General features: G+C 38.6%; 2 long non-coding RNA genes across 2 annotated transcripts; one reads left to right on the forward strand and one right to left on the reverse strand.

Moving 5' to 3' along the window:
* Window positions 1–768: 768 nt before the first annotated feature.
* On the forward strand, window positions 769–3086 carry LOC109157254. The gene is made up of 2 exons (XR_002050202.1): window positions 769–858; window positions 2779–3086. It is a non-coding gene; the product is annotated as an uncharacterized LOC109157254 (long non-coding RNA).
* Window positions 786–19325, reverse strand: LOC109157255. The gene is made up of 3 exons (XR_002050203.1): window positions 19314–19325; window positions 17748–17752; window positions 786–875 (listed from the first exon to the last, which is right to left on the reverse strand). It is a non-coding gene; the product is annotated as an uncharacterized LOC109157255 (long non-coding RNA).
* Window positions 19326–19472: the final 147 nt, after the last annotated feature.

The following is a 19472-nucleotide window of genomic DNA, read 5'->3' on the forward strand; positions in this document are numbered from 1 at the left end:
AATATTGGCGTAGTGGTTGGAACCTTGGTTTGTATAAAGAAGAACCTGGGTTTGAATCTTTCCTTAGGCATGTTTAATTCTTTTTCGGTTATTATTACACTACAAAAAAATGCTTATATAGCGACGGACCTATTCCGTTGCTAAATTAGTGACGGACTAGTGACAATTTAGCGACAAATGTTATTTTTTTGTTAAATCTATATTTAGAGACGGATTTGCGAGAAATTTTTGCGACGGAATATTTCTGTCGCTAAATACGTAGTTAATTTTAGCGCTAAATCTTGGCGCAAAAAATAGCGACAGATTAGTGACGTATTTATGATTCCGCCGCTAAATATTCAAGCGAGATTTTTTGTTTTTTCATTTTTGCGACGGATTTTAGATTCCGTTGCTAAATAGCGACGGATTCTCAAATCCGTCGCTATTTAGCAACGGGTTTGAGAACCGGTCACTAAATTTATAAAGTCATATTTTTTAAAAAACAATTTAGCGACGGATTATCAAATCCGTCGCTAAATTTACAAGTGGAATTGATTGTTCATTCATTTTAGTGACGACCTTTTATTCCGTAGCTAATTATACATTAGAATTTTTTTTCATATTAGCAACGGATTTGTTCATCCGTCGCTAACTTATTTTATACTCCGTATTAACAAATCAGTCTCTCCCCTAAGTCCCTAACCCCAAGTCGACCAAAACAAAATCACAGAGGAGCCTACCCTACCGCCGACTGCCGCCTCCCCTACCATTGCCAAGCGTCGCCTCCCCTATCCGCCGCTGACCGCCGAGTATAGAACCAGAGAGGAGGACCAGATTGCAAGGTTGTATACATCCTTGAATTGGGTTCAAACAGTCGAGGTAAATCTGACGCTTCTCTGTCTCTTGAATTTACAGAATTTGGATTTTCTTCCGACGAGTGTCTGGGATTGATTCGATATATCTGATTGTTTCGTGGCCTTACTGTTGTCTTGTGATCTGAATGTGCCGATTTAGTGTTTTTATAGTTTGAGAATTTTTGGATCTCTAATTTTTTAGGTTACTATTTTTGTCTCTGAATGTCACTTTAATGTTTGCGAATTGAAATTTATGGTTTTGTATGTAAGATTGCAGAGTTGGTTAGAGATTATGGTTACTATTAAGAAAAAAATCGATTTACTTGGTTGGAGATCTCTTGAAGGTACAATATGTGAATGAAGTTCATACACTGGCCGCGATTCTTGAATTTGATACGCTAGTTGTGGCTCTTTATTTTCCTAGTATTGTACTCCACAACCTGTTAGAGAAATTAGTGGCAACTAGGATGCATTATTTTCTTTATACCATCATAAACAAGAATTTAATTTTCTATTATATATGCCAAAATTCATTTCCAGTGTACTGGAAATCTTTCTCGCATAAATTTTGATTTTTTCTTGCCTGTATATGTGTTTATAGTGGAATCCTTAAAATATTAGAAGATGATTAATTACTTTACTTTCTGAGGAGTTTAGTAATTGGAAGAATTCCTAGGTAAGTTGGCACCCAAGCCTCCTTAGGGCTTATGTAGTTTCCCCCCTTACCTTGCATCCAATTGAAGCATGTGCTCCATCTCAACTAAAAGCTTAAGCTGATAGTTGGATACACATTAACGGATATATGCTCACACGCCCCCTCACGTGTACGGTGGATTCCAACCAACACGTGGACCGGTAAACCGTAGTCGCTTACGAGTGGCGTTGAGATTCGAACCCATTACCTTTGGTCTGGCTCTGATACCAAATTGAAGCATGTGCTCCATCTCAACTAAAAGCTTAAGCTGATAGTTGGATACACATTAACGGATATATGCTCACACATCCTAGAGGCTTGGAACCTCAGGTCCACCACTTTTCTTGAGTTTTTTTTTTTTTTTTTTTTTTTTTTTAATCTAAAATATTGAGTATAGTTGGTGCATCTGTAGTGGGGGGGATTGATGTTTCATCTATATAGAAATTTGTATGTATGAAGGAAAGAGATAGTGATTCAAATTTTGAAGTCTTGCTGTCACTGTCTTCTATTCTCTCTTTTGCTAAGATTAAGGACACATTTAGTGTGTTTTCAGTTCCCGCTTGAGATCCTTGATGCCTTTGATTTCAGTATTATCAATATTTTGGCATGTGTATTATCTCCATTTTTCGTTGTTGATCAACTCAATTACTCGTGCAAAGCATTTCAGATTAGGCTACTTAACTACTTCCCAAAAAAAAAAAAAAAAGTAGATTTGTTGGTTTGCAAAACTTGAGATCTTTTAGCAAAAGAGGTATATGAGAATTTGATATTTAAATGAAATTAGGGGTGAATATTATTGTGATCCAGGTTGAAGTATAGAGTTGGTGGGATTCTGTGATATAGATTTATTGAGAAGTAAGATGATGGTGTTATAGTAATTCACTAATTCTCTTCTTGTCATCACAATACTAACAGCACTTTATTGGATCTTTGGCTTAAAGTTAAAAGAAATGTTTTTGAGGTCTAAATCTAAGCGCCCACATACATGCTCAAAATGATGGATCTTTGACTAATAAAAGTATAAGTTGTGCAAACTGATTACTGATTTGACTATTTTGCATCAGATGTTTTGTCAATAAGCTCATTATGTTTTTAACTTTGGCATAATTCATAAAGATTTATCATTTTTTGCTTGCTTGAATAAATTATATTTTGTATTGTTTTGCTACATTATTTTTTTTTTATCTATTTGAGTAAAGCAAAATGCTTAAACAAGAGCTTTCAAATGCACCTATTCATTTTGTTTTACAGATTACTCAATTTGAATGCACAGTTGACTGTATTAAACATGATGCTATTGATACATGAGGATGGAAGAATAGTGAGAGAATTTGCAGAGCTACTTGAAGCCAGTGAAGACTAGAACATGTCAATGGTTTGGTCGGTGAGTTAATAAACAAGGCACAACTTGGGACTGGAGTTAATAAACAAGGCACAACATGTCAATAGATAGCAGTTACTCTTGTGAAAGATATATTGTATAGTTCTTTGTGTTGGTTTTGCAAAATTTTGTATAGGATTTTCAATAAAAAAAATTTAGGAGGTATTTGGTACCGTTTATAACGATGTAACACCTTACAATGTTATACGTTTGTTATTGTTATTGACATTGAATTTTTTAATATAATATATTTTGCAATTATATTATTGAAGTATTATATTATATTATAAGTGTAATACAGGCCGATGATATTATTAATTGGTAGATTTTTTTTTTTAAATTTTAAAAATTTAACGACGGACAAAAATCGTAGTATATTTGCTAAATATTTTCAAACAATAAAGAATGACAACGTAATTACGACGGAAATTTTTGTTGCTATATTTAGCGACAGATATTTCTGTCTCTAAGTTGTAGCTAACTCGCACCTACAGAAACAAAATAGTGACGGAATATCCATCGTTAAATTTAGCGACGGAATATTCCGTTGCAATTCCCTTGCTAATTTCGTCATTAAATCGTCGTGGAAAGGAAATTAGTGACGGATAGTTTTAAGTTTAACGACGGAAAAATCCGTCGCTAAGTTTAGCGACGGAAAAAAATTGCGTCGCAAAATTTTAGCGACGCCACTTTTAACGACGGACGGATTCCGTCACTAATCCGTCGCTAATCGCTTTAGCAACGGATTTTTCCCTTTCTAGCGACGGAATTTTCCGTCGCTATTTTCGCATTTTTTTGTAGTGTTAGATGGTGACTAGTTGAATTAATTGATTATTATTAATTAGGGATAGTTAAGATATGATAAGTGTAGATTTGTGGGATACGTTTAGACTGGGAGGAGGCTTAACTATTTTATTAGCTCGATTACGTAGTGAAGATTCAACTTGATTTACAGGTCCCTTTGACGTTGTTTTGGATGGATAAGCGAATGAGGTAACCCATGTCTCAACAAAACCTATTTTCTTCGCTATAATCTCCTTCTTTGGCCTCTCTCTACATTCTTGTGTCTTGATAAATTCTTCTATGTTAATTGTGATATGTTCTTGATGATTAATAAGATGATTTATGCGCATTCTTGATAATCTTGATGATCTTGATGTTGAAAAGAAGTTCTTGTTATTGATGTGATAATTCTTGACGAATCTTGATATTTCTTGATGTTAAAGATAAAATATGATCTTGATGACTTGGGTGAGATTAGAGCCCTTGGATGGATTGGGAATTTGTGTTGTAATGTTCTTGATATATATTTGGGTGGGAATTCGCATGTTCGAGTGTTGTTTATATTTAGAAGTTGTAATGGGACGAGTTATACGTGATTCTTGCTTTTGATCCATTAATTGACTACGTGGTGTCGTTAATTGCGTTTAAAAGTGTCTAAGCATGGTTTCGGGTTCCACAAAGGATCCCGGGACGAATTTGTGATGAAGGAGTCAGTGGGGGGTAGGTGGGGGTAGGGGTACCCGCCACCTACCCGCTGCCCGAAGATCACCGCCAGCCAGCGGGCAGGCGTCCGCCCGCCGGCAACCTGCTGTCGGGCGGTGATCTCCAGCGGGCAGCCGGCGGGTGACCACCACCCACCGGCTACCCGCTGGTCCGTACCCCACCCTAGATCTTTGGCTTCCCCGTTTGATGTTCCCCGCTCCCCCATGGTGTCCCAACGGACCCCGTTTGTCGTGCTTGAGTCTAGTTTGACATTTCGGGTACCACTCGTAGGTTAAATGAGTCTTAGGAATTGCATGCTAATTGGTAGCCCGTCGACCTAGGTGGAAGTTGTATGAACCCTTAGGACTATTCTTAGTATGTGAATGACCACACGTAAGTTTATTTAATTGTCTTTCCCCTTCCAATATGCTATTACGTGCTCCTATGTGTTATGTGTTGCATGATCCCTATTTTGGTTACAGACCAATTGGGTGACTCTTGGACTGAGGTTCGGAAGTCGGCTGAAGGCCGAATGGATTGTTCCCGGACTAAAGGTTCGGAAGTGGCTGAAGGCCAAATGGATTGTTCCTGAGCTAAGGCTCAGAAGTTGGCTGAAGGCCGAATTGATTCACTTCTTGGGCTGCGGTCCACATGGGCCTCGGTGCTATGACCCACTGACCTGGACGCGCCAGGCGGTGTGTAGGGCCAATAAGCCGAGGAAGGTTGTAGTCCACCTACCTGAGTAATCAGGCGGTGTGTAGGGCTACGGCTGGCTGCGATCCACCGAGTGATTGGACATTGGTGTGTAGGGCCGTAGTCTCCGAGGATCTTTGCCCACCGACTGAGTCTAGCTCAGCGGTGTGTCGGGCTTGATTCGCTACGGTCCACCGACTATACGCATCAACGGTGTGTAGGGTCGTAAGTCCCCCCTTGTAAAAGGGGATCACGGTCCACCGACTGTACGCATCAACGGTGTGTAGGGTCGCAAGTCCCCCCTTGTAAAGGGGATCACGGTCCACCGACTATGCGCGTCAGCGGTGTGTCGGATTGTGGTCCGACGTTGAGTTCGTCAGCGGTCCTCTATGGGTTGGTTGCGATCAACTCCCTTCATGCCGCGGTATGAGGTAGGGTGCTGCGGGGCCGTGTTAATGCTATACGCATTAACACTCATGTTCGGGGCATGCGATTGGTCCCGTGGCGCCAGAGCAGTGTGATTGAGTGTCACAAATGATGATTGAATGATGATTAAATGACGATTAAATGATGATATGATTGATGTGGAAATAGGCTGTGACCTTAGTTACGTGTTCTTTATGATGATTCTCCTTAACTATTATTATTGATTGTGTGCTTACCCTATTTGCTGAGTCTATTCCTGGTTTTAAAGCTAGAGTCTCTTAAGTATATATCTTCCTGCTTCAAAATGATTTTTGTATATATATATATATATATATATATATATATATATATATATATATATATATATATATATATATATATATATATATATATATATATATATATATAATATTTCAACGCGTTGGAGTGGGTTACCAGCATCTCTCGCTGAACAGATATATTTGGCTTTCAGGCACAGATGAGTAGGCACCGGAGCGCGCTAGAGATCTGAAGTGTAGAGTAGCTAGTTTCCCTTTTCGGCCTGCGTGCCATGCTTATGTACCGAAATTACTTTGAGGATTTTAGTTAGTTTACCTGTGCACCTGAGTTCTCTAGCTCAGGTGTGGCATAGCACCCCGTACTCTTATGGTTACTCTTGGGATTTAATGAGAATTTACCTTTATTATATAAGTTCTAAAAGTTTAAAAATTTCGGGGTGTTACAAACAAGGTTGCAGATTTCTTGGCAAGGGAGGCCTTCACTCACCAGATGGGTTTTCGAGCTTTAATAGACGCACCAGTTGAGGTTCAGGAACTCATTCGGCATGATCAAATGGGTGCAGCTTTCGTCAGATATACGTGATTTTTTGGGTGTTCCCCTCCTCACTGATAAAAAAACCTCACTGATAAAAAAAAATTGTTTTAAAAAAATAAAAATATAAAAAAATATAATTAAGCCAATCATATTAACTATTTGAGGGATTTATTGACAAAAAAGAGTATTCAAATCACATAACAAATTGAAGTGAGAAACTACCTCGCAATGTCCTTGTTTGACAATCAGCAGTTAGCTCTTCAATATTAGTATATATTTAATATTTTATGCCCTAATTTTTATTTGCTATCCCTTATGTCCCGTATTTGGTTTCAACAATACGTATACAATTATTTTATTGACAATTATAATCAATCTTGGCTATATTATCTTGCATTTGTAAACTTAGAATTATCTATTTAAATACACAAATTCAACATTCAATTATCTATGCATGAACAATTCCAATTTGTTACGTTGTTGAGACAATTTGTTTTGAAAGTTTGTCAATGACAATTGTTACAATTACTGACAATAGAGGATGATAATAAATAATTCAAAATATATAGTGACGTTAAATATGTTACCGGTAATAATAATATTAGAATAACGCTATGTGAAAGAGTGACAATAGTTGTATTGCCTTAGTGTCTTAGTATAGAAAATACAGTGTGTCCTCCCAAGCTGAGGGGATCATCTACTTATACCAGGGTGCTAACGGTATCAACATGGGACATAAATGGGGAGCTAAGCATTTAATTCTCTCATCAATGGTGGTATCAATGGTGGCTTCAACGGCAATAAAAGATGACACCTGTTGGAATTCTGTCCGTTGGAGTTCTGTCCGTTGGGTTTCCATGTGGTGCCGGGTCAAATATGGCGCCGGGTCAGATGCCCACTTATGATCCGGGTCGGGTGTCAGTCCTATTATCCTGTCACCAGTCCCCCCTACTCTTGAGTCTACGGATGTGTTTGAGTTGACTAGGGAGTAAGACTGAATTTGCTTGATATCGTGCAGAATCCCAGATGATCCTGAGTATGTGATTTTATTTTACAAATCACATATGATTTTATTTTATTTTTTTTATGCTGGCCGAGACGGGTTTCGGCCTAGGTTGGCAGGCCGAGGCGCGCATTTTGGCCGATCATGACTGATGCTTCGGCTGATCGTGGCCGAGACGAGCTTCGACCCTGTAAACGTGAAAAACTTGAATTGTATATATTCAAAATTCAAAGTATCGGTTACAATGAAGTATCAAGTATATATCAAACGGGAAGGGGTACAATCTCTGTATAAGAGAAGTCCTCTGATTCTCTACTTGAAGTGTAACACCCCGAAATTTTGAAACTTTTTAAAGCTTATAATAAAGGTGAAATCTCATTAAATCCCAAGATCAACATAAGAGTGCGGGGTGCTATGCCACATGCATCTGAGCTGGAAAACTCAGATGCACAGGCTAAACTAACTAAACAACCTCAAAGCAATGTCAATACATAATCATGGCACGCAGGCCGAAAGGGGAAACTAACTAATCTACGCTCCGGATGTCTAGCGCACTCCGGTGTCTACTCATCTGTGTCTGAAAGCCAAATATATCTGTTCAGCGAATGATGCTGGTAACCCATTCCAACGCGTTGAAATACAATTTAGGTATATATATATATATATATATATATATATATATATATATATATATATATATATATATATATATATATATATATATATATATATATATATATATATATATATATATATATATAGAATTACAATCATATAAGAACCTATCCTTAGGTAGGAACCTAGGAACTGATCTTATCCATCTATTTATTGTAATCAATAGTCGGGATTAAAAGTTGATTTTGTGGGATTAAAGCGCTGGATTTTTAGTATTTTAAGTATTTAGGGGTAGTTTTGGCATTTTAGGTTCGAAGTGTCTGCACGTGACCGATTTCATCGCCAGTTTTCTTACTGTGCCTGCCATACACATTTCCTCTTCCCCGAACAGCATGACCAATACGCCTCCACCACAGTGCTGTGATGAAATGACTTTTGTGGTCGCCTCTGGCAATGCGATCTGCCTTTGCTAACTCGTACAATGGCCTCGGATTCCCAGTGAACTCCACGGGAGTGATCTCCCTTTCCTCTGTTTCTCTGATCACGCATAAAGAAGACATAGTGAATTTCTCCATCAACGCTCTATGTTTAGGATGTTAATTAAAGGAATGGATGCAAATTAAATGATCGGATAATTATTTCTCCTAGTAAAGTGAATTTTTTTGGCATATCCATTAGTCATTGATGTTGAATGCATGAATATTATATATATTTTAGCACTGACTGGGTGGAAATATTTTTAATTGAAGAAATAGACTGAGATAATCTAATAATTATTTCTCAAAAGTAAAACTGAAATTTTTTAATGACATATCCACTAATTGTTAATGCATGGATTTCATATGATCGAATACAGGCATACCGTTGATTTGGTGGAGATACTTTTGGTTCCCCCGACTTGGTTTGATTTGTTTTTTATGAGTGTCAAAATCATCTGAAATCATATCTTGTATCCTCTTGGTTTGTATTTCTGAATTTTGTGCTGCTACAAATTTTATGAGGTTTTTTGCAGTAATAAATTGAAAAATGTATGAGGTTCTTTTCATCCTCTCTTAAAGATTGTTTAAGTAAGGTGTTTTGGTTGGGTTGATGCCTATCTATTGGATTTCAACTCTAGGTTTTGAACTAATGCACATTGTCAGTTATGGGACAATAGAATTTAAAGTAGTCAAAGCTAAACTGGCTAATTTGGTGAGACTTGCTTAGTATGTGTGTGTTAACCATTGGAATGCACTTGCTAAGGTGCTCTCTAGCTTCAGATTTTGTTGACTTCATTTTGATAGATTTCAGGATGTTAGAATCTTGCTTTGCTAATGATTGTCTTCTAGTGCTGGTGCAGGTGAGGTCACTGACTCTTGATGTTAATGTATGGGAGCCTTCTGTCTTAGCCTTGATTTGGTTGTTCGATCGCTAATCATCTGAATCCTGGATTCTTGCAACAGGTTCACGGAATTCCACATACCTTTCTGATAATCCAAAATTGAAACTTCAAGAATTTAATCTCTTCGACAATCCAAATCTCGTGGATTGCAGAAGGGTGATAGTAGGGGTCTTGATTTGTTGAGGATGACTTATATGCATCAAATTTTGTCGGTTGAATTTAACATACACCATTCGAAGAACATTCATAGCGCAGTTGAATACCATGACGCTGTTGGACAATGCTAGCTAGCTGTGCTCATTGGATCAATTAAGTTGTTTAGTGCTTCTGTTTAGTTATTACATTTCTTTATTCTATTTATGATGTTTGACATTTATTCCTCGGGTGTTCCGTGAATACAGTTTGACAAATAACAATTTAACGGTTTTTCGCATATCAGTTTTTTTACCATCCTAGCACACACTCGTAAACCCAAGTGTTCAACCTAATTTATCACATCAACTTGGCTTTCATTGTTCATGCTGGTAGTATTATTGCACAATATGGCAGACACATGTCAACCCAAGTGCACACCAACTTGTTGTACGTCTTTTCATACACACACTCATTCTGCACATTATGACACACCCATTTTAAACCAAGTGCACAGTGTAGTGTATAACATCAACTTGGTTCCTGTCATCTATTCATTCTGTCAATATTTTTGCACATTATGGCGCACACAGTTCAACCCAAGTGCCCATCGACCTGTTTTATGTCTTTTCATAGACACACTCATTCTGCACATTATGGCACATACAGTGTAACCTAGGTGCACACACTAGTTTATCACATCATCCTGATTTTCGTGAATTCGTTTTGTCAATATTATTGCACATTTTGCCACACATAGGTCAACCCATGTGCACACCGGCTGAGTATTGGGGGCATTGGTGCATGCACATTCGTATATGTGTACAGGCACACATTCCATTCAGTGTATGTATCGATGTGTACTTTATGTGGTATTGTATGGCGTATTATGTGTTAGATGCTTTCTAAGTGCACATTGTGAAATACATCGTGGCACATCGTAAGTTCACGGTATTCCATATATCAATTTTTTAAGCGCAATGGCACACACTCGTTAACCCAAGTGCACACCCTAAATAAGCACTTCGTCCTGGTTTTAGTATATTCATAATGACAGTGTTGTTACACAATATGGCACACACAGTTCAAGCCAAGTGCACACCAAATTGTTTTACTTCTCATGCACACACTTATTCTATGGCACACACAGTTTAACCGAAATGCTCACCATAGTCTATAACATCACCCGGGTTTTCGTGAAGTCAATATGTCAGTATTTTTGCACATTATAGCACACACAGTTCAACCTAAGTGCACACCAACTTATTTTAGTCTTTTCATAGACACTCATTTTACATATTATGGCACACACGATGTGACCCAAGTGCACACACTAGTCTATTACATTAACTATAAATACCGTCACGAAATTCACCAGCAAGCAGATCAACACTTGAGTTAAAATTCTAAGCAAAGCATACATGCACAACGATGTTTCTTTCACTAACTAGAACACAAATTTGTGAAAAAAAAAAAACTAATAATAACACTTCAAGTTGAAAGTATAAATTTAATCAATTGAACAAAATTCTTATCCAACTACAATGTTTGTGTCTATCTCTAACGAATGAATGCTTCGTCCACGGTGGTTTTCCGTCCTTAGATACACAACTCCAAAGTACTTCTATCTTATTTTGTCTTCCTAAAATCATGGAAGAATCTGAATATAATATTTCTTTTTAATTGGTAGCAGAACGAAATTACACTAATATCCTTTATAATTAATTATTTTTAAGATACACATTAAAATGTTATATTATCATGACCATTGATTAAGGAAGTTTGAATGGATTAGATTAGATCTTAGGTTCCTACCTATGAAAGGGTTCTTACTTGAAGCCACCCCTATATATATATATATATATATATATATATATATATATATATATATATATATATATATATATATATATATATATATATATATATATATTTTATAGATATACGAAAACCATTTTGAAGCAGGAAGAGATATACTTAGGGGACTCTAGCTTTAAAACTAGGGATAGACTCGGCAAACAGGGATAAGCACATTCAAACATGATAAACAGTTATACAGAGACAACATTTTAAAGAACATGTATCTAAGGTCACAGTTTACTTTAAAATCATTCAATCATCATTCAAATCAACATTCAAATCATTATTCAAATCATCATTCGAATCATCATTCAAATCACACAAGCACACCTTGATGGCGCCACGAGACCAATCTCATGTCCCGAACATGAGGGTTAGTGCGTATAGCACTAACATGGCCCCGCAGCACCCTACCTCATACCGCATCATGAAGGGGTTGACCGCAACCAACCGTACAGACCGCCGAATGCTCGACAGCGGATCACAGCCCTACACACCGCTGACGCGCTCAGTAGGTGGACTGCGATCCTCTTTTGGGGATTACGACCCTACACACCGTTGACGAGCACAGTCGGTGGATCGTAACGAATCAAGCCCTACACACCGCTGAGGGACTCAGTCGGTGGGCGAAGATCCTCGGAGACTACGACCCTACACACCGCTGGCCCTTCACTCGGTGGATCATAGCCGATCATAGCCCTACACACCGCCTGATCACTCATTCGGTGGGCTATGGCCTTCCTCAGGCTGGTGGCCCTACACACCGCTGGCGCGTCCAGTCGGTGGACCATCTGCACACGAGGCCCATGGGCTGTAACCCAGAAGTGTATTTCTGATCGCAACCAGATTATGAACCGCAGCTCATGCAAAACGTTCGATCGCAACCAAACGGTGGACCGCAGCCCTATATAATTTTTATATACCTGACCGATCGCAACCGGCCTGGTTAACAGTTGGTATGGTTCTCAACCCATCCAACTGCCCGTATAGCCAATTTGATCGCAACCAAATTGGGGAACCATGCATCACATAACACATTATAACACATAATAGCACTTTGGGAAGGGGGAGACACATAAATAAACTTACGTGTGATCATTCAAAAACTAAGAATAGTCCTAAGGGGTTCATACAGCTTCTACCTAGGTAGACGGGTTACCGATTCAACTAGCATGCAATTCCTAAGACTCTTCTACCCTACGAATGGCACCCGAAACATCAGACTAGACTCAAGCACGACAAACGGGGTCCGTTGGGACACCATGGGGAATGGGGAACATCAAACGGGGAAGCCGAGGACCCGGGGTGGGTAATGGACCAGCGGGTAGCCGGTGGGTGGGGGTCACCCGCCGGCTGCCCGCCGGCGAAGATCTTCCGGGCAGCGGGTGGCCGGCGGTCAGGCGTCTGCCCGCCGGCTGCCCGTTGCCTGGCGATGATTCTCGGGCAGCGGGTAGGTGGCTGGTACCCCTACCCCCACCTACCCCCTACTGACTCTTTCATCAAATACGCGTCCCGGGATCCCTTGTGGAACCCGAAACCATGCTTAGACGCTTTTAAACGTAAATAACGACACCACGTAGGCAATTAATGGATTAAAAGCAAGAATCATATCGAACACATCCTAACATGACTTCTAAACATAAACAACGCCCGAACATGCGATTCCCGCCCAAGTATAAATCAAGAACATCATAATGCAAATTCCCAACCCAACCTAGGGCTCTAATCCCATCCAAATCATCAAAAATCATATTTTATCTTTATCATCAAGAATCATCAAGATTCATCAAGAATCATCAAATAAATATCAAGAACCTCTTTCTAACATCAAGATCATCAAGATCACACATAAAATCATCACATCAATCAACAAGATTATATCAAAAATATCATAAAGGAATTCATCAAGACACAAGCATATAGAGGTAGCCAAAGAAGGAGAATATAGCAAGGAAAATAGGTTTTGTTGAGACATGGGTTACCTCGTAGCCTTAATTAATCCTCCCTTGGCTATTAAGGTTCTTTTCTAAGATTTCCATCCGCTTTATCTCCCTATGCTCGGTGGTGGGGAATCTCCCGGGAATATTCTCGTGTAATATAATTATGGGTGGTAAGGTTTCTAATTGCTTTCTAATCCCCTATTTATAGAATCAGGAATCCTAATCATAATCTGAATAATAAAGGCCTACTTTCTTTATTCCTAATAGATATATAGGTCTAGGATTCCTAATTAGAATCTGACTAGTACAAGGTTTACCCTCTTTATTTCTAATGGGCTTAAAACTCTAGTTTAGGCAAGGGTCCACAATCCATGGTGGACCACATTAATTAATTACAGGGAATCCTAATCAAATTAAATCCTTTTTAATTATTATTAACGGAATTAATTAAATAATTAATTCGGGATTGAAGGCCGTAACACGGGGTGTTACAAGAAGTATGCCTATTAGATGTGTGCCAAATTTGAAATATGCCAAATTGGAAGTGTACCGAGTTCAGAGTATGCTGAACTTGAAGTAGTTCCCTGTTGGAAGTATGCCGAGTTCAAAGTATGTTGAACTGGAAGTATGCCAAGTTCAAAGTATGTTGAACTGGAAGTATGCCGGGTTCGGGAATATGCCGAACTGGAAGTATGCCGAGTTCAAAGTATGTTGAACTGGAAGTATGCCGAGTTCGGGAGTATGCTGAACTGGAGTAGTTCCTTGCTGAAGGGCCTCCGGAGTTAGTAGCTTGTTCCTCACTGAAGGGCTAATATGCAGCTTGATCTTCAAAGAATGGCTTCCAGTGTTCAAGTGGCGTGTTCCTCAGCGCGGTATACGCAGTACAACTGTGGGCGTGTTCCAGACGATATCCTGGAGAGATTTCGGCAGAGCTTCGATATGCAAATTTTCAGAGCTCCCATTCTTGAAAATGAAACCACTATATATAGTGGTGAGTGTAGAGAAGAAATCTCTAACCAACTCTATCCCTTAATTTAATTTAATTATTTTAATTAAATTAAGGAATGTATCGGGACACCATTGCGTCCAGGTTCATCATTGCATTAAATTTCCAAATAATATCAAATATTCAAATTCCTCAAAATCATATAATCCACATATAATTTTAGTGGGCCAAGACCAAGTCAAGCTCGCTATTTATGCAATCCAATTGATTCAAACGGCCTGGTCCAACTCAATTAAATATTCCACCTTGGACCGAACAATCAAACATCCAATTACATTTAATTAAGTAATTAAACCAATTAAATATTTAATGGGCCATTTAATTAACCCAATTAAATAAATATTAGTCTAATTAGCTTAATTAAAGTAATAAGTTTCATGATTAAATATCCATCACGGCCCAATAACACGCAAATCCGTCCAATTAAATTTTCAATGCTAACAAATTGCCCCTTTGAGACTTGCTTGACGTGTCTTAAACGCAAAGGGAAGGTAGTCTCGAAATTAACCGTATTAGTCCTTGTATATAACAGCCCAATAAATTACATTTCGACTGAAAAGACTTATAATAGAACAACGGCCCAATGTCCAAAGTCCATAACACTCCATTATAGTCTTTTATACTATATTTTTTATACCCCAAATAGGTTGATTAATCCAGAGACAATTGAATTCCAAGCCACGCCCAAAATGTCCTTAAATGGGGTATTCATAATTGCGTAAACAATCTCTGAATCTCATTAGAGGCCCATCTTTTTCCTTTATAAATTATAATTTTGGCCAAATCCCCCAATTTTACGTATACCATATCCAGTAGGACTTGCTTGACGGACGTGCGTGGACCTCGATTATAGTTCCACCATACAATCAGCCTTTCTCTGCATTCACAATTCTATTAACATAAGGTTCCAGCCACATAATTAACCACCAAATCAGAACTTGATATGGACTAAATAACAAAATTGGAGTCCAGACACATCCAAATTCCTCATTCTATAGCTATAAATAATAGCTCATATCCACTGCTTTGCATCCCCAATCATCCGAGAGCAGCACGACAACCTTCAGGTAACTTCGGAACATTAATTTCTGCCCCATATATATATATATATATATATATATATATATATATATATATATATATATATATATATATGCATGCGTGTATTCAGATTTTTTGCAGCTTTCATTAGAAGGGATGAAGACAGAGGAATCAAGAACAAGAGGCATTGGACAAGAAACACCCCAAGATTAATTTTTTTTTTCGGGCTTGTTTCTACCTTTGCTTGGCTCGCCATCTTCACCAACAATGATCTGGAACTTCTGGAAATTCATTTTTTTCGGAATGACCTTCACCACTGTTTGGGCTCTTGGGAATTTTCACTGGAATGTCTTCCACCATTGTTTGGACTTTGGACTCTCGCCATTTTCATAAACGCGGGATCGGGAACTGCTTGGACTCTTGCCATTCTCATAAACACGGGATCGGGAACTGCTTGAATTCTCGTCGTTTTCATAAACACGGGAAACTGCTTGGACTCTTGTCGTTTTCATAAACACGGGATCGGGAACTGTTTGGACTCTCATCATTTTCATCGTACTTGGCCATGAAGGAAACAGAATCACCGGAATGACCTCCACCGCTATTTGGACCCTCGCCATGGTTGTCACCGGACAGTGCCTCTCCAATCTCATCGTACTTGGCGATGAAGGAAACGGAATCACCGGAATGACCTCCATCGCTGTTTGGACTTGATTCCATGGCCACTTGCTCCGGCACGCCTCTCCTGTTGTCATAGGCACTATTGCCGTAGGGACCCGCCTCAGACGTTGCTCAGGCACGTCTCCGTCGCTGCATTCGGAAAAGGAACCACTACGGAAGTTGCCATCGTCACAAACATTGGACTGGAGCTTCCTAGGAATTGATTTCCTGGGTTGTTTTCTATCGTTGCTCGGACTCCGTCGGACACTGTAATTGGAAGAAGACCCAGTCGCCGGGCACCTACTCCTTCACATCGTTGTCGCCGCCGTACTCGTCGATGAAACAGACGCAGCCGGAGAAGGCAACGGAGAAAGAAGCTCTTGGGACATCGCCGTTACTCCGAACGTAGCCACGCATGTGAAACTCTTTCCCCAGCCAAGCAAGTAAGATGTTGCTTCACTGCTTTGAATTTCTTTTGTTTTTCTGCTTAACCACGACCGCTTTGAATATATGCTATGTTTTTTCTTCCTGAACTTTCTGCCGTGACTTGAATTTTGTCATGGGTAAATCACATATATATATTGAGAGGACAGAGTTGGCCTAGAGCTATGCGCCATTTACTTTCGCACATTCCTATGCCTTTTCCCCTGCTTTGCGTGTGGAAATATGTTATATGCACACATAACGTGTCCTTTGCTCCTTTCTTCTTGTTGCTCCACGTACTAGCAGTCTAGCACTACATATATATAATATATACACATCCACGGTCCACAGGTTGTGTTGGGTGCATGTGTATATATAATAATAATATATATGTAATTTGATATGATTTGCATGTATTATGGCTATGCATATATAGGGCTGTTTTTGGGTGGTGTGTATGAATACATTATACATATGTAGCATGCGATTTGCCTTGCATGATGTGGGTGTATATATATAATATGGCTTGTCCTTTTTTAATATGTATACTCCACTTGGCGTGAATGTACACATGCATGGTCCACTGATATTTACTTTGAGAAGTGTGCAAGAACATGTGTATATATGTAGCATGTGATTTGCTCCACTATTTCATGCCCATTTGCTTCATATATTTTGTGTAGATGTGTATATACGTATATAATAATATATATGTAATGCACTAATTTGCTTTGATTGTGCGAATTACATATATGTATATATACCTATAATATATAAACACGACTCACTATGCATAAACAACTTATATATAATATACACGTGTATTTTGTTTGCATATATATATATATATATATATATATATATATATATATATATATATATTGTTAGTGTTTTTAAATGTTCAAAAACCCCATATTATAATTGGTAATATTATTATGGCATACTAAGATAGGTTTAGAGTTTGTCTGTTTAGCTCTACAGATAATTGATCAATCAAAAGCAACAACAGAAGGACTGACACTGAAGATCTGATTTAGGAAGCTGATTTCTTAAAAGGCTTACGCGGTATTATCAGACTCATATGGAAAGATGATCAGCGTATTTTTTCAAGAAAGGTATGGACCTAATCTTCTGAGATTACATTCCTCTTTTATAGTCCTACCTTCTACAATCAAAGACATCTTTGGAGAGTGGTTATTGAAGGATATATAAGTACCCTTATTCGAAGAGAATTAGGGTTACGCCGAAAGTAAGAAGAAGTACTTCATATCTGCTATATGAGACTAGGTCTTTGATTGTCATGTATCTTCTCAATACAATATGTTCACGGTGATTAAGATGATGAACTTGAGGAGAGTTACTGCTGCTTAAACGAAAGGACACTGTGATCACACTGTTGTGGGAACAACTTTATAGAGCGTCATTGAAGTGGACTGCATCAGAGTGGGCTCTCCAAGTGAAGGGATTTCATTAAGCTTCTGTATGCATGGCTCTCCATCTTCAACAATCCACTAGACCTGTGTAGACTGGGTTTGAACCTTGTGTGGGGCACTTGGGTAAGATTATTGTATATCTACCTTTGTACATTGGTTTGTGATTTAGTGGATTGGACGCCTATGTGATCGTCCCCCAGACGTAGATACACACCGTATCGAACTGGGTAAACATTCTGTGTCTTTGGCTTTTGTGCGGTTATCTTTCTCTTATACTCTCTTCATGATTTATCATTACTGATTGGTCTCTTATCTGAATCAATCAGTAATCTACATCAGTCATCTAATTCTGTTAATTTACTTAAAATGAGGAATTGCAAAATTATATATATATATATATATATATATATATATATATATATATATATATATATATAATGTGTGCGGTCCACATGTATATATATTTGATGCTTTTGTTTTGCACCAGCATGCGATGCGTGGGTGTATATATAACACATAATTCATGTGCTTGATTTTCATGTATTGTGTGTATATATATACACACAATTATTGTTTGCTTGTGTATACATATATATAATATGCATCAAAGGAGTCTTGAAAGATATGAGGCAGTTTCGACTCGTGCCAGGGAGTATCTGTTTCGACTCGTGCCAGAGAGTATCCTGTAGCTTCTTTCCTTTAAAATTGTAGCTTCTTTCCTTTAAGATTTCATGAAAGGTTTGCCCCTATGCCTGTGATTATGACACTTCTATCGCTTCTGAGGCGAATTTAGTCTCAAATACCAAGGTAGAAGTCTCTCTCATTTAAGGGTTGACTCTGTTGGCTCCAAAAGATGGGGAGAGCTTGAATGAGGCCAAGAGAAGTTTGGAGGCATGTAAACATGACATGCTTACCTTTAAGTTTTTCATTGACTGGTGTTATTTTTCCTTTAGTCGTTTTTCTTTTTGGTTGCAAGACTGTTGTTGTTTCTTTCCTCAACTCTTGATAATTGAGTGCTTCTCATTGTCTTTTAGCAATAACTTGTACATCTTTGCTTTGGCCCATTGAATGATTGTCTTGATAAACCACTCTTGCAACATGAATTGGACTTGTTTCTGTTATGACTGAACTTAGATAATTTGATTCTAAGCTGCCTACGTACTCCTATCAAGGAGATCAAGTCAAACGTAGTTCAAATGATTTTTTTTACAAAGTAGAGCCGTTCAAAGTTTAGACTCATGCGGGCCAGGAGCATCTATGATTTGGGCCTACCCATAGACAAAGTGAGATACATTAGCAGTTTAACCACGTGCTGCATTTTTGGTGGATGAGTCGTTCATCATATTTCCACGACTTGTGTTGACACCCCAAGTTTAAGCGTGGTAAATCTTTAGGAACATTCCATTAATTGGACCGATCTTCAAACCATCTTCACTAATCAGTTTGTAAGCCCCACCGATGTAAACTTCTAGAATCACGTAGGGACCATCCCACCTTGAAGTGAACTTGTGACCGGTTTTTCTCGTGACGATGATGGGCCTGCGAACAGCTAGGACTTTGTCCCCAATTTGAAAGGAACGGATCCTTACCCTTTTGTTAAAAGCTCTAGACATGCGAGCTTGATAGCACTCCAAGCTTTGTTGCACTTGTAAA

The sequence above is a fragment of the Ipomoea nil genome, unplaced genomic scaffold (assembly GCF_001879475.1).
Source record: "Ipomoea nil cultivar Tokyo-kokei standard unplaced genomic scaffold, Asagao_1.1 scaffold2779, whole genome shotgun sequence".
Taxonomy (NCBI): domain Eukaryota; kingdom Viridiplantae; phylum Streptophyta; class Magnoliopsida; order Solanales; family Convolvulaceae; genus Ipomoea; species Ipomoea nil.